General features: G+C 38.6%; 1 protein-coding gene across 2 annotated transcripts in view; it reads right to left on the bottom strand.

Moving 5' to 3' along the window:
- The window catches only part of PRKD1 (protein kinase D1), a 773,210-nt gene that overhangs the window by 697,484 nt on the left and 63,611 nt on the right, over positions 1–12,115 (bottom strand). The gene's annotated exons all lie outside the window — the stretch shown is intronic.

The following is a 12,115-nucleotide window of genomic DNA, read 5'->3' as shown; positions in this document are numbered from 1 at the left end:
TCACTAGTCAAGTATCAGGATTTTATTTACCCCTAAAGACTCTTGGTTAATACAGTGCATTCTTGCTGTTCTAATCACATGATGCAAAAGACAATATAATGAATTAAATCAGATATATCAATTTGCAGCGTTGAAAATGACCCTTATTCAGCTATGACAATTAACTCTACAACTAGCCAATTCATACACAAAAGATTTCGAGGCGTTAGCAGGTTTATTGGGTTATATACTCTGACAAGCAACAACAGAAGATCTGTTCCACTGATATTTACACTAGCCTTGGGAGTACTAAAATTAACATATAAGCCATAGCAATATTTGGTAGAGGTGATGCTTACAGAAGTCAATATGGAATGAAAAAGTACATTTTCTTTATCTAATCCTTTCATTTTTTTTTAAATGAAGAGTTGCTATTATTGTAATGTTTACTTTTGGATACATAAACTGTGAAATAATGGCGAAAACATTTGTAAAGTAGCCAAAAGATAAGAGAAAAAACTCCCTATCGACTGTACCCTAGAATAAAAAAAAACAAATGTGAAGTGCTTTAAGGCTGTTCTTTAAAACTCCAGTTAGAAAAAGGATGGAGACTGTCAATCCACGGTAATGTATAAAGATTTGAGGTGCTGATGCGTTTTCCTGCTTTCAGTGCATGAAGTCGTCTTTGTTTTGGGTTTCCTTGGCAACACTTCTAGAAGTGTATACAGGAAGAGTAAGTCCTAAAGGGAGTCTGGTCTAAAGAGGGGCCGTAAAAAAGAAAGAGTCTATAAGTTCCCTATTTTTATTCCTTCAGAAGTGCATGTGTGTAATGAAGGATGGACAAGAAAGGAGAACACATCATTTTCCACAGTCATGGCTACCCATGTGAGAGGGAGATAACAATGATATTTGAAAGCCTGTGTTGTTTTCCTGGCTATGAGACATCCAAGGAGACATGGACTTCCTAGAAACTTTTTTTCAAAGACCAGTTTCATCTCAGAGTTGCCTCAATAGCCAAAGATAAGTAGCAGCTATTAGCTTTTGGTGATGCCCTAAGTCCAAGTTATTTCTCTTTCCAGAAAATTTTTGTGATGTCATCCTCAAGGACAAAAGCTTGTTGGAATTAACAACTGACTTTATCATTTATAAAACCAATACCATGCTTAATCATTGTATTTATCAGTAGCTTCTACTTCTAAAAGTGCTCATTTAGACTTTACTAGGTGTCTGCAGCTAGTGCCACAGTTTGCCTAGCACAAGATCCCATGAACTCTGCTCAGACTGTATGCTACACTACCTCTGTTGATGCCCTTCTTAAAACTCTCCTCTTACTTGGTTCTGTGACTCTGCTGTTTTCTCTTCTTCTTCCATTTCCTTTTTTGCTGGCAAGGCTGGGACCAAGGTAAGACAGGTGAGGCACTGGCTTTGGATACAAAATTTAAGGGAGCACAAAAAGACTCTAATCAAAATAAGTGATTCTTTAATGCACTAGTTTTTAAAGAAAAATCATAATTATATGAAAAAAATTAATGATGAACAAATGTCAAAAATATAAATAAAACAGGATCCATGTTGATTAGATCCAATCGGTATTCATTAGAATGTTTTTATTTCCTTCTTTCCCCACTCTACTATGCCAGGCCCCATTCCTAAAGTTTGCATCATTAATCATATTACTTCTATTTCAGGCACTTATATGTTCCCATCATGCCACAATATTACACATACACTTTTACACATATACATTCATCATCTGTTTTCATTCAATTATTCTTTGTTGGAGAATAATATTCTCCCCAGATACGGTATGTAGATAATAAATTCTCTGAATTATTATGCATCCTCAGGTTTTTTCCCCCCAAAAAAGTAAGGGATATTTTGACTAGATACAGAATTCTTGGATTGTCTTCTTTTTCTCTTGGCTATCTTTGGATTTCACTCTGTTACCTTCTATTTTCCAACGTTGTAGATAAGAGGTCTAACTGCCAGTTTAATTCCTAATTCCTTATTTTTAAAACAGTTTGTTCCTTCTCTCTGGGAGTCTACACAATTTCCCTTTTATCTTTTGAACTCAGAGAGATTCCTGGGCTAGGACTAGTTTGTTGCTTGTTTGTTTGTTTGTGTGTGTGTGTGTGTGTGTGTGTGTGTGTGTGTGTGTGTAACAATTGTGCCAGGAATTCAGTGAATCTTCTGATTCTTTGGCTCAAATCTTCCTTCAGTACAGAGAAATTGTCTTCTATTATTTGTCTTATTATTGCTCATCTCCACGGATTCCTACTTCTTCTTTTGGAATTCCTATTTGTATCTTGAGTGTCTATTCTCCAAAATCACTTATCTTTCCCCTCTTGTTTTCTCTACCTTTGCATTTCTGTTTTCAGCTGTTTTTTCTCCTCTCTCACTTAATTTTCCAGGCCACTGATTCAGGACTCAATGGTAACTATCTTCTCCTCCTTTTCATGTATTGATTTTTTTTAATTAAAAAATTATGTGTTTTTTAATTCCAAGAATGTAAGAGATTTAACACTGTATTTGTTCTCTTATTATTTTTTTGTTCAAATTGTTTTCAGTTTCCACTAACAGTTCTATTTCTTTTGGAGTTACATATTCTGGATGCTATCCGTCTCCTGTCATTGCAGAGTTTTCTTTGTTAATTTCTAACTCACTCTAAAATCTCATATCCAGAGTTTGGGGTGCCCAAAAGAGAAGCATGTTGCTTCCACAGGTCAAATCCAGCAGTCAAGTTTGCCAGTTTGTTACCTGGGCATTGGAAGGAAGCCCCTCCCCAGTCTCTGCTGCAGTCAAGGCTGGGGTTCCTCCAGCCTCCAGAGTAAGATGCCACTTCCTCATAGCTTCTGGGAACCAGTAAGGCCACTTCCTGGGGGTGCTGCTCTTTCTCAGGAGTGACCTAAGGGTGACTCAAGTTGACTCCTCTCCAGGATGCACAGTATTCTAGTCCTCACACTCTGAGTATTCTGCTGCAGCCTGTAGGGGTCTCTCCAGGCCCAAAGAGCACAAGGCTTTGTGCTGGCTCCCCCTTCACTCTGATAAAGTCTTGCTCACACCTTCCATAACTTGCATGCGGCCAAGCAACTCCTCAGTGTGGCAGAAGTGACTAGGATTTAAGAGTGGAGATGGATAAGGAACAAAGTACCTCTGATTCAAGTTCCATCTTTTGATAATTAGGTAGCTGTTCAATTTTTTCAACCCCTTAAATTTTCCTTTCCTTTTATCCTTATTTCAGTTAATGTCATTGGGATCTCATATTGCTCCAGTATAAAATAGCAGTCATTTTTGATAATTAATCTTCCTTATCACCCTCTTTCAACTGATCTACAATTTTTTTTTTCATTATAAACCCTACATTATCTCTTGAATCCACTTCCTCCTTTACATTTCTGGCTGCCATACATTTTTTCAGGCCTTTATTACCTCCAGCTTAAATTTATGCAGTAACTTCGTAACTGACTTCTCTCCCTCTATTTGGTATATTCTTGGAAGGTACACTAATACATAGTTGTGACTAAGTGATTCTTACTATTTACTAAAATCAGCTCATCCAAGGCTTTCTCCCATATAAATTCATGAATTTATCACACATACACACTCACAGAGTGTGCGCATGCACACACACACAAACACACACACCTCCTCCTCCTCTTCCACCTCTGAGGACACGTTTTGATCATGGCCTAGCACTTTCTCAAGTCCTGCCTAGACTTATCTTGTTCTTTTCTCCTTCCCAGTCCATCTCCTCTCAACTCCTATTTGTCCTCCATGGCTCAGCTTATATGTCTCTACAATGAAGACTCCCCCTGTTCTTTGTCTAATGTAATATCTACCAGTTTCACCCCCCTGCAACACTTTTTCTAATCTTTATTATCATTTGCATTTCACTCACCAGAATTTGTAAATTTCTTGAATGTAATGATTATGTGTGGCTTACCTTTGCTTCTTCCCCACCACCTGGAAAATTTTAAGTATCTCTATAGTTCAGTTCAGTCACTCAGTCGTGTCCAACTCTTTGCGACCCCATGGACTGCAGCACACCAGGCCTCCCTGTCCATCACCAACTCCTGGAGTTTGCTCAAACTCATGTCCAGCCAGTCGGTGATGCCATCCAACCCTCTCATCCTCTATCATCACCTTCTCCTCCTGCCTTCAATCTTTACAGCATCAGAGTCTTTTCCAATGAGTCAGTTCTTCAAAACAGGTGTACAAAGTATTGGAACTTCAGCTTCAGCATCAGTCCTTCCAATGGATATTCAGGACTGATTTACTTTAGGATTAACTGCTTTGATCTCTTTGAAGTCCCAGGGACTCTCAAGAGTTTTCTCCAACACCACAGTTCAAAAGCATCAGTTCTTTGGCACTCAGCTTTCTTTATAGTCTAACTCTCGCATCCATAAATGACTACTGGAAAAACCATAGTTTTGACTAGACGGACCTTTGTTGACAAAGTAATGTCTCTGCTTTTTAATATGCTGTCTAGGTTGGTCATAGTTTTTCTTCCAAGGAGCAATCATCTTTTAATTTCATGGCTGCGGTCACCATCTGTAGCGATTTTGGAGCCCAAGAAAATAAAGTCCGTCACTGCTTCCCTTGTTTCCCCATCTATTTGCCATGAAGTGATGGGACTGGATGCCATGATCTTCATTTTTTGAATGTTGAGTTTTAAGCCAGCTTTTTCACTCTCCTCTTTCACTTTCGTTAAGGGGCTCTTCAGTTCCTCTTCACTTTCTTCCATCTGCATATCTGAGGTTATTGATATTTCTCCCGGCAATCTTGATTCCAAATTGTGCTTCATCCAGCTCGGCATTTCACATGATGTACTCTGCATATAAGTTAAACAAGTAGGGTGATGGTATACAGCCTTGACGTACTCCTTTCCCAGTTTGGAACCAGTCTGTTCCATGTCCTGTTCTAACTGGTGCTTCTTGACCTGCATACAGATTTCTCAGGAGGCAGGTCAGGTGGTATGGCATTCCCATCTTTTAAAGAGTTTTCCACATTTTGTTGTGATCCACACAGTCAAAGGCTGTGGTACAGTCAGTAAAGCAGAAGTAGATGGTTTTCTTGAACTCTCTTGCTTTTTCTATGATCCAACGAATGTTGGCAATTTGATCTCTGGTTCCGCTGCCTTTTCTAAATCCAGCTTGAACATCTGGAAGTTCATGGTTCACATATTGTTGAAGCCTAGCTTGGAGGATTTTGAGCATTACTTTGCTAGCGTATGAGATGAGTGCAATTGTGTGGTAGTTTGAACATTCTTTGGCATTGCAAAACCATTCTTCTATAGTAGTGAATTGAATAAAACTGTTTAGATAAACATTTATTTGGCCTCTCCAATGTCCCAGGCAGTGAGTAGTGCTTGAGATAAAACAAACACAGGCCTTGTCCTCAGATATTCAAATGTCAAATTATATTAATATATTGTAATATTGCAATTAAATGACCTGGTATGAATTAATGTGTATCTGATCATATATAGCTGAGGGATTTCTTTTTTCTCTCAGCCTCACAATCCACCACGGAATGTGGCCCAAGACTAGTCTGGCCTGTACCTTGCTGCCTAGCACATGTATTCAGGCAATGATCAATGTTTCCTTCAGTCTCTTTAGACTAAGAAATTGAGGATGTTCTGGGTAAGCAGCCAATTTCCCCATCAGTTCCCAGCTGCTACCCTGATTCACAATCTTTCGTTCTAGCTCTCTGGCTGGTACCCAGGTCCACAGAATGCACCTATCTGTGGCTCATCATTGTTCTAAGTTGGCAAGCTCATTTAGAGTCTGTATTGGTTGCTGATTCTGCCTGCATACTGCCAGTCAGACGAAACCATGCATATATTGAGATAGGCCAAAACACATTTAGTTTCTGAGATCTCAGATGAAAACTACATTAAAGACAATAGGAGTCGGGACATAATACTCTCTTACTTATATTGTCAAATTACTCTCTTACTTATATTGACAAATTACAGGCCTCAATAATACTTAGATCTGACCCAATAGTCTTATATTAAAAGGGAAAGGGAAGTCGCTCAGTCGTGTCCGACTCTTTGCGACCCCGTGGACTGTAGCCTACCAGGCTCCTCCGTCCATGGGATTCTCCAGGCAAGAATACTGGAGTGGTTTGCCATTTCCTTCTCCAGGGGATCTTCCCGACCCAGGGATCGAACCCAGGTCTCCCGCATTGGAGGCAGATGCTTTAACCTCTGAGCCACCAGGGAAGTCAGTCTTATATTAGGGCTTGGCCAAAAAGGTATGGCATGGAAATTCATAAATTTCTGCTTAAGAGGACTTAATTATATCCCAAGTTCTACATTACATGATATGACTTAAAATCACTTCCTACCGAGCCCTCTGATTTGGGGCAAAATACTTAATCTCTCTGGTTTCAGTTCCCCATCTGATACGATGGAGGACTAGAACTACTGACTTTTTAGCTATATAGAGCAATAGGCTGTGGGTCTATAATATGTTCCAAAATTAGAAATTGCCAGCTAAACATGAATCTTAATAAAGACAATAGGAGGAGAGGACAAAGTCAAAATTCCATGTTAGAGATTTGGGAGGAACTCAATTGTGAGATGATTTATTAATTACTAGTCAGTCACAGGAGACAGAATTCTGGAGTCTTTTATTGCCATCCACTGCTTAGTGCACCAGGCTGTTTTGTTGAACATACATTGATTAGTCCTCTAAATTCACTCAAGCAGACATGATTAAGGATGATTCCAGAAGTACTATGATTGCATTTATGAAGAAAGAAATGGGTTAATGTCAAGAAGCCACTGACTCTTTTGAATTCCAGTATCTAAATGGCTATTGTTCCTTTCAGCATAGAATTTTCTAGAAGACAAAATACATATACTAAAGCTCCAAAAAAGAAAATATCCATTAAAAATACAAAGAGACTGGGGGCTCCACTAATGTAATATGAAAATTCAACTTGCAAGTAAGATGCCAGAGTTGAACTGATTGCTGTGTACAACAGTGACATGAATATAAAGACTCCCTAAGGTTAAATTGGGCTCCTGCATTGAAATTCTAATTAGAAATATGAGTGCCCCAACTCTGCAAAAGTACGTGTGTGTTTAATTATTCTACCTTTTTACCTTATCTCTTCCATTATTTTATACCCTTTCCCCTCCTCCTTTCTTGCTGTTCTCAAGCAACCCATGCTCCTCACTTAATCTAAGTGTAGAGCCTTTCTTTAAGTTGGCATTAATTGACAAGCAGTGTTTAATTATTATTTTTCATGTCTAAAGAGGGCTGATATTAACTCTCCATGGGCCTGAAGGCGACCTCAGGCCCCCTGTTTCTGGTGGTGCTGCTCTGCTTTCATCACTGGTGTTTCTTTAGTCAGACAGACACACCATGTATTCTTCAGCTTAATGGTATGTACCTTCATTTATGCTAATTGAGGCTTCTGGGTACCTCACTTGTCTTCTACCATTATAATTGGCACTTTGGACAACTGAAGATTAAATCATCTTTATACAATCTAAAAGGTATATGGAAAAAACACAGCTTTGAGGACTATGAACCTAGAGTCTTCTTAATGCCAGGAATGAGCCCTATCAGAATAGCATCCTCAGTTGGCACCCGTACTTAATATTGCTCCATATTTGATTGATAAATAATTAATATCTCAAAGGACCTATAAACCATATGCTTATGCACTGGTGCTCTGGTTTAAGCGTGGGGATTTCACTTATTGCCATAATCATGATGATCTAACTTGTCCCTAAATTCAGCAATTAGGGAAATCTCTCTAGTCCACTGGCATAGTGGTCAATCTTTTGAATCAAAGCTGGAGAAAACTCTGTTGATATTAAGTTTGAGGTAATCTGCTTTTTGGAGCTTCCCTGGTGGCTCAGTGGTAAAGAGTCTGCCTGCCAATGTAGGAGATACGGGTTCAATCCCTGGGTCAGGAAGATCCCCTGGAGAAGGAAATGGCAACCCACTCCAGGATTCTTGCCTGAGAAATCCCATGGACAGAGGAGCCTGCTAGGCTACAGTCCATGGAGTCACAAAGAGTTGGACACAACTTAGTGACTAAATGACAACAACCATCTGCTTTTCAAGAAGAATGTTTTATTCCATTTGCCTTATCACTCTATATTGAGCTTGAATCTCTTGAGCTAAAGAAGGACCTGAACTGCTAGACAGAAAAGGCAAATGAAAGTTACCACAGTAAGCTACAGATCAAATCCAATAAGGACATTTAAAGCAGAAAAGTATCAAGGATTAGGTATAAAGGAACAAGTAGGCACTCTGGGTTCAAGATCAGTAGGTGCTAAACCAAAAACTTCAGGTAAGAAGAGTTAAAAAACCAGACTTAGTTTCAGCGGTTGAGGCTTCCAGACAGAGTCATATGATCCCAGAGTCTCAAGGTCCTAGGTGACACTTAGAAATGTTACAGCAAGTAGAAATGGCACAGGATCCAGAGTCAAAGAGCCTAGATTCCAATCCTGACTCCATCAGGGACTGATTGTAGGACCATAGGCAGAACACACTTTAAAGTTACTGTAATTAAGATCTTTCTTATAGAACTTTTGAGAGGATTAAATAAGGTAATACATGTTAAAGCACTTTGGACATTTTAAGCTGTCATAATTTTAAACATTATTAACTTGAGAACATATTTCCTTACATAGTAGAAAACAAAAGAGTTCAGTTGGTACCATGGTTCAGCCACATGCGGATTTAACAGGCATTTCTTTTCTAGTTAGTTCTGCCATTTGCAGGACAGTCAAAAAACAACAACAACAAACTCATTAACCAGGAACCATGCATATACCTTTTGTGATTGAAAGCCTTCTACCTGCTAAAGCCCATAAAGAGCAGAGCTTGGAAGGAATCCTATGTTGAATGTTCTTCTTTCAATCTAGATTTATTAACTTACGGTACTGGTCATCAAGAAAATAAATTACAAACTCAATTTATCTCTGCCAGGCTCCACAAACACCATCTTGTGTGCTAATACCATCAAAGAAAACAGTAACTGTATTTAAAAAAAACAAAAACAAAACACCACCATCAGTGGTTCCAAAAGTGTGAAAACCACCAACAGAAGTTTTCAAAGTGTGGTTTCAAAGCTGCAACAGTAACAGTTTAACAAACCTGGAAACTTATTGGAAATAGCAAATTATTGAGCCCCACCCAGACCTATTGAATCAGAACCTCAGGGGTTAGGGTCCAGCAATCTGGGTTTTAACAAACTGGCCAAGTGATATTGACACTCTTTGGAAGTTGGACAGCTACTGCACTGGGTTGACAACAGAACTAGCAACGTTAAGTGCAGTGGTTTTATTTGTAGTTTATTGAAGGGCCTCAACTAGTTTACATGTTTAAGATGGCTGAAGATGGCTGTATATTCATTACAATATGTTCAAGAAAATCACAACCAGTAAATGTATGACAGAGACAATAGAGATCTTTAATCTGTATTTTGGTTTATTGTTTAATGAAGTTGATTTTTCCAACCTTAGTCTGAACAGATGAATGTCTTGGTCAAGTCTAATGTCCTATGATACTTGAGCAACTCAAACACTCTCAAAAATTTTGAGCATATTTTTATTTACTATGGACTCTAATCAAGGTGGAAGTTCTTACAATTAGTCTTGGTAATAGAAACATAAATTAAACTTGGTTCATTAATTTTAGCGATATCCCTCCTGGTTTGACTTTTAATAGTATGTAAGTCTAGCTATTGGGTTTCCTAGGCAGTGCTAGTGGTAAAGAACCCCCCTGCCAATGCAGAAGACAGAGGAAACACAAGTTCAATCCCTGGTCAGGAAGATCCCCTGGAGGAGGGCATGGCAACCCACTCCAGCATTCCTGCCTGGAGAATCCTTTGGACAGAGGGGCCTGGCAGGCTACAGTCCACAGGGTTGCTATGAGTTGGACACAATAGAAGCAACTTAGCACTCACATATGCATGAAGTTTATAAGACAAGGTATAAATATAATAGCTAGACTTGCACGTGGGTGCGTGCTACATCGCTTCCATCGTGTCCGATTCTTTGCGAGCCCCTGGACTGTAGCCCACCAGGTTCCTCTATCCATGGAATTTTCCAGGCAAGAACACTAGAGTGGATTACCATTTCCTCCTCAGGGGCTCTTCCCCACCCAGGGATCAAACTCACGTCTCTTGCCTCTCCTGCATTGGCAGGCAGGTTCTTCAGCACTAGCACCACTTGAGAAGCCCCTATAAACTTCATAATATACTTTAATAATATAGACAATAAAATTACCATTTAATATGGTAGGACAGGAATAGATTTTCAGAAAAAAAAAATAGAAGCTAAGATTCTTTTTCTTATAATTATTAAAAGAAAAATCTTATTTTTCTAATGATTGGAGGTAAAAGGTCAATTTTTCTCCACTTATTCATTTTAATGAAGTAAAATGTTATGCTACACAAGTATCAATAAGAGTATAAAAATATCTTATGAACCAGTCAACCATTTCTTCTTTCATAAATATTACAATTTTAATATATTATGTAAACTAAAGCTTTATTGCACACGTCACAGCAAGTTTACTTTCATGATGTTTAGGCCTGAGGGTGAGGACCCAGAGCTCTCTGTCCTAGAGTTCCACTGGTCTGCATTACATTTCTGGGTCACTGGAGACTGATGCCTGTGTAGTTCCTGAGGAAGCACTATACACGTATGTATTTGTGAGTGAGTTGGCTTTTAATATCTCATCAACAATTACCAACATTAAATGCAATCTTCCTAACACAAACTATACTTCTTCATGAAATTAAAAATAAAAGCAGGCCAGAGCAATCCTGCCTTTAACTTACTTTCACTCACCCTCCTGGTGATATCTGGAGCTAGCATCAGGGCTTCCTTCTGTTTCTCCTTCCTCAGTGCCCCACAGCATCCTCCTAGGAAAACCCACTTGCACCCACCAGCCTGACCATCGCTTTGTCTCCAGTGAAACCGCAATAGAATTTCTAGCCCTTTTCTACTCCCCTTTATTTAAAACATTGCTCCACACATTTTGGCATGACACTTCTTGCTTAAGAGAAAGATCTGTTTCTTTCCAACTGAAAACTACAAAAGGAGATTTCTAGCCTTAGGGAGTCTATTGATGAGACAAGTGGAGATCTAGGATTCAAGATGAAAATCCTGAAATTATGGGAATGAAAAAGGAGAGAGCGCTGCTGATTTTATGAGAACACCACATATAACGAATCATGTAGGTGTAAAACTTAATATATCTAAATATTTTTTAATAACCCTTTCTAATAACATTTTATAATTACAGTGGGACTTTCTGGTGTGTGAATTATGATGTATTCATGTTTAGTTGCATTGACTGCACTCAGCTTTCAGCCATGTGCCTTGCAACACACTGGGTATGAATTAATGTGTAATAATTCATGGCCTGTTGTGTCTTATTAAATATAGCATTAATTCAATTTTAGAAATGCAACATAATGACTCAAATATTTTTCAGAATGCTAAGTGTCCCATACAATTTTCATCTGAGAGCCTGTTTTCACATTCCCAAACCTCACTTAAAACAGTAATATTTTCCTACTGCAGAGAAAAAAATGCAATTTCCCACCAAAAAAAATTAAAATAAAATAAAGTACCATGAGGAATTATCTCTCAAAGAGCCCTGTTTACCCTAATAAATATGAGTCTCCAAAAAATCTGCTTTAAATGGGGGAAAAAAGTTTTTTGTCTTTTAGAGCATTTTAAAAACTACTTTAAAAGACTCAATTTCCTTGTTCTCCATTATTCTGCAATTCAAAGTAAAATAACATGTCATATTTAAAGAGGAAAGTGCCCAGCAGGAGAGCTGTGATCCAGTCCTGATTCTGCTAATTCACTCTTGATTACCAATAAATCACAATCACTCTGGACCTGTTTCCTCATCTGTAAAACAGATTTGATGCTACCTCTTTTCCCACTGCAGATGGTGTTATGAAGATAGAACAACACAAATCTGTGAAGATGCTGTATAAATCAGTACAGGCAATGTGCCTAGCCTCATACTAGGTGCACTCTGAGCTAAAGAGCTTTCATATCCATTATCTAGTTGAAAATTTCCAACAAGATGGTAGATGGATAGGTACTGTTAGTCCCATTTCACAGCTGAGTTTTGGCCACAGG

The sequence above is a fragment of the Giraffa tippelskirchi genome, chromosome 12, assembly GCF_054371585.1.
Source record: "Giraffa tippelskirchi isolate mGirTip1 chromosome 12, T2T-mGirTip1v1.2.pri, whole genome shotgun sequence".
Classification (NCBI taxonomy): Eukaryota; Metazoa; Chordata; class Mammalia; order Artiodactyla; family Giraffidae; genus Giraffa; species Giraffa tippelskirchi.
Note: the sequence above shows the minus strand (reverse complement) of the source record. Positions and strands in the feature narration are given on the sequence as shown.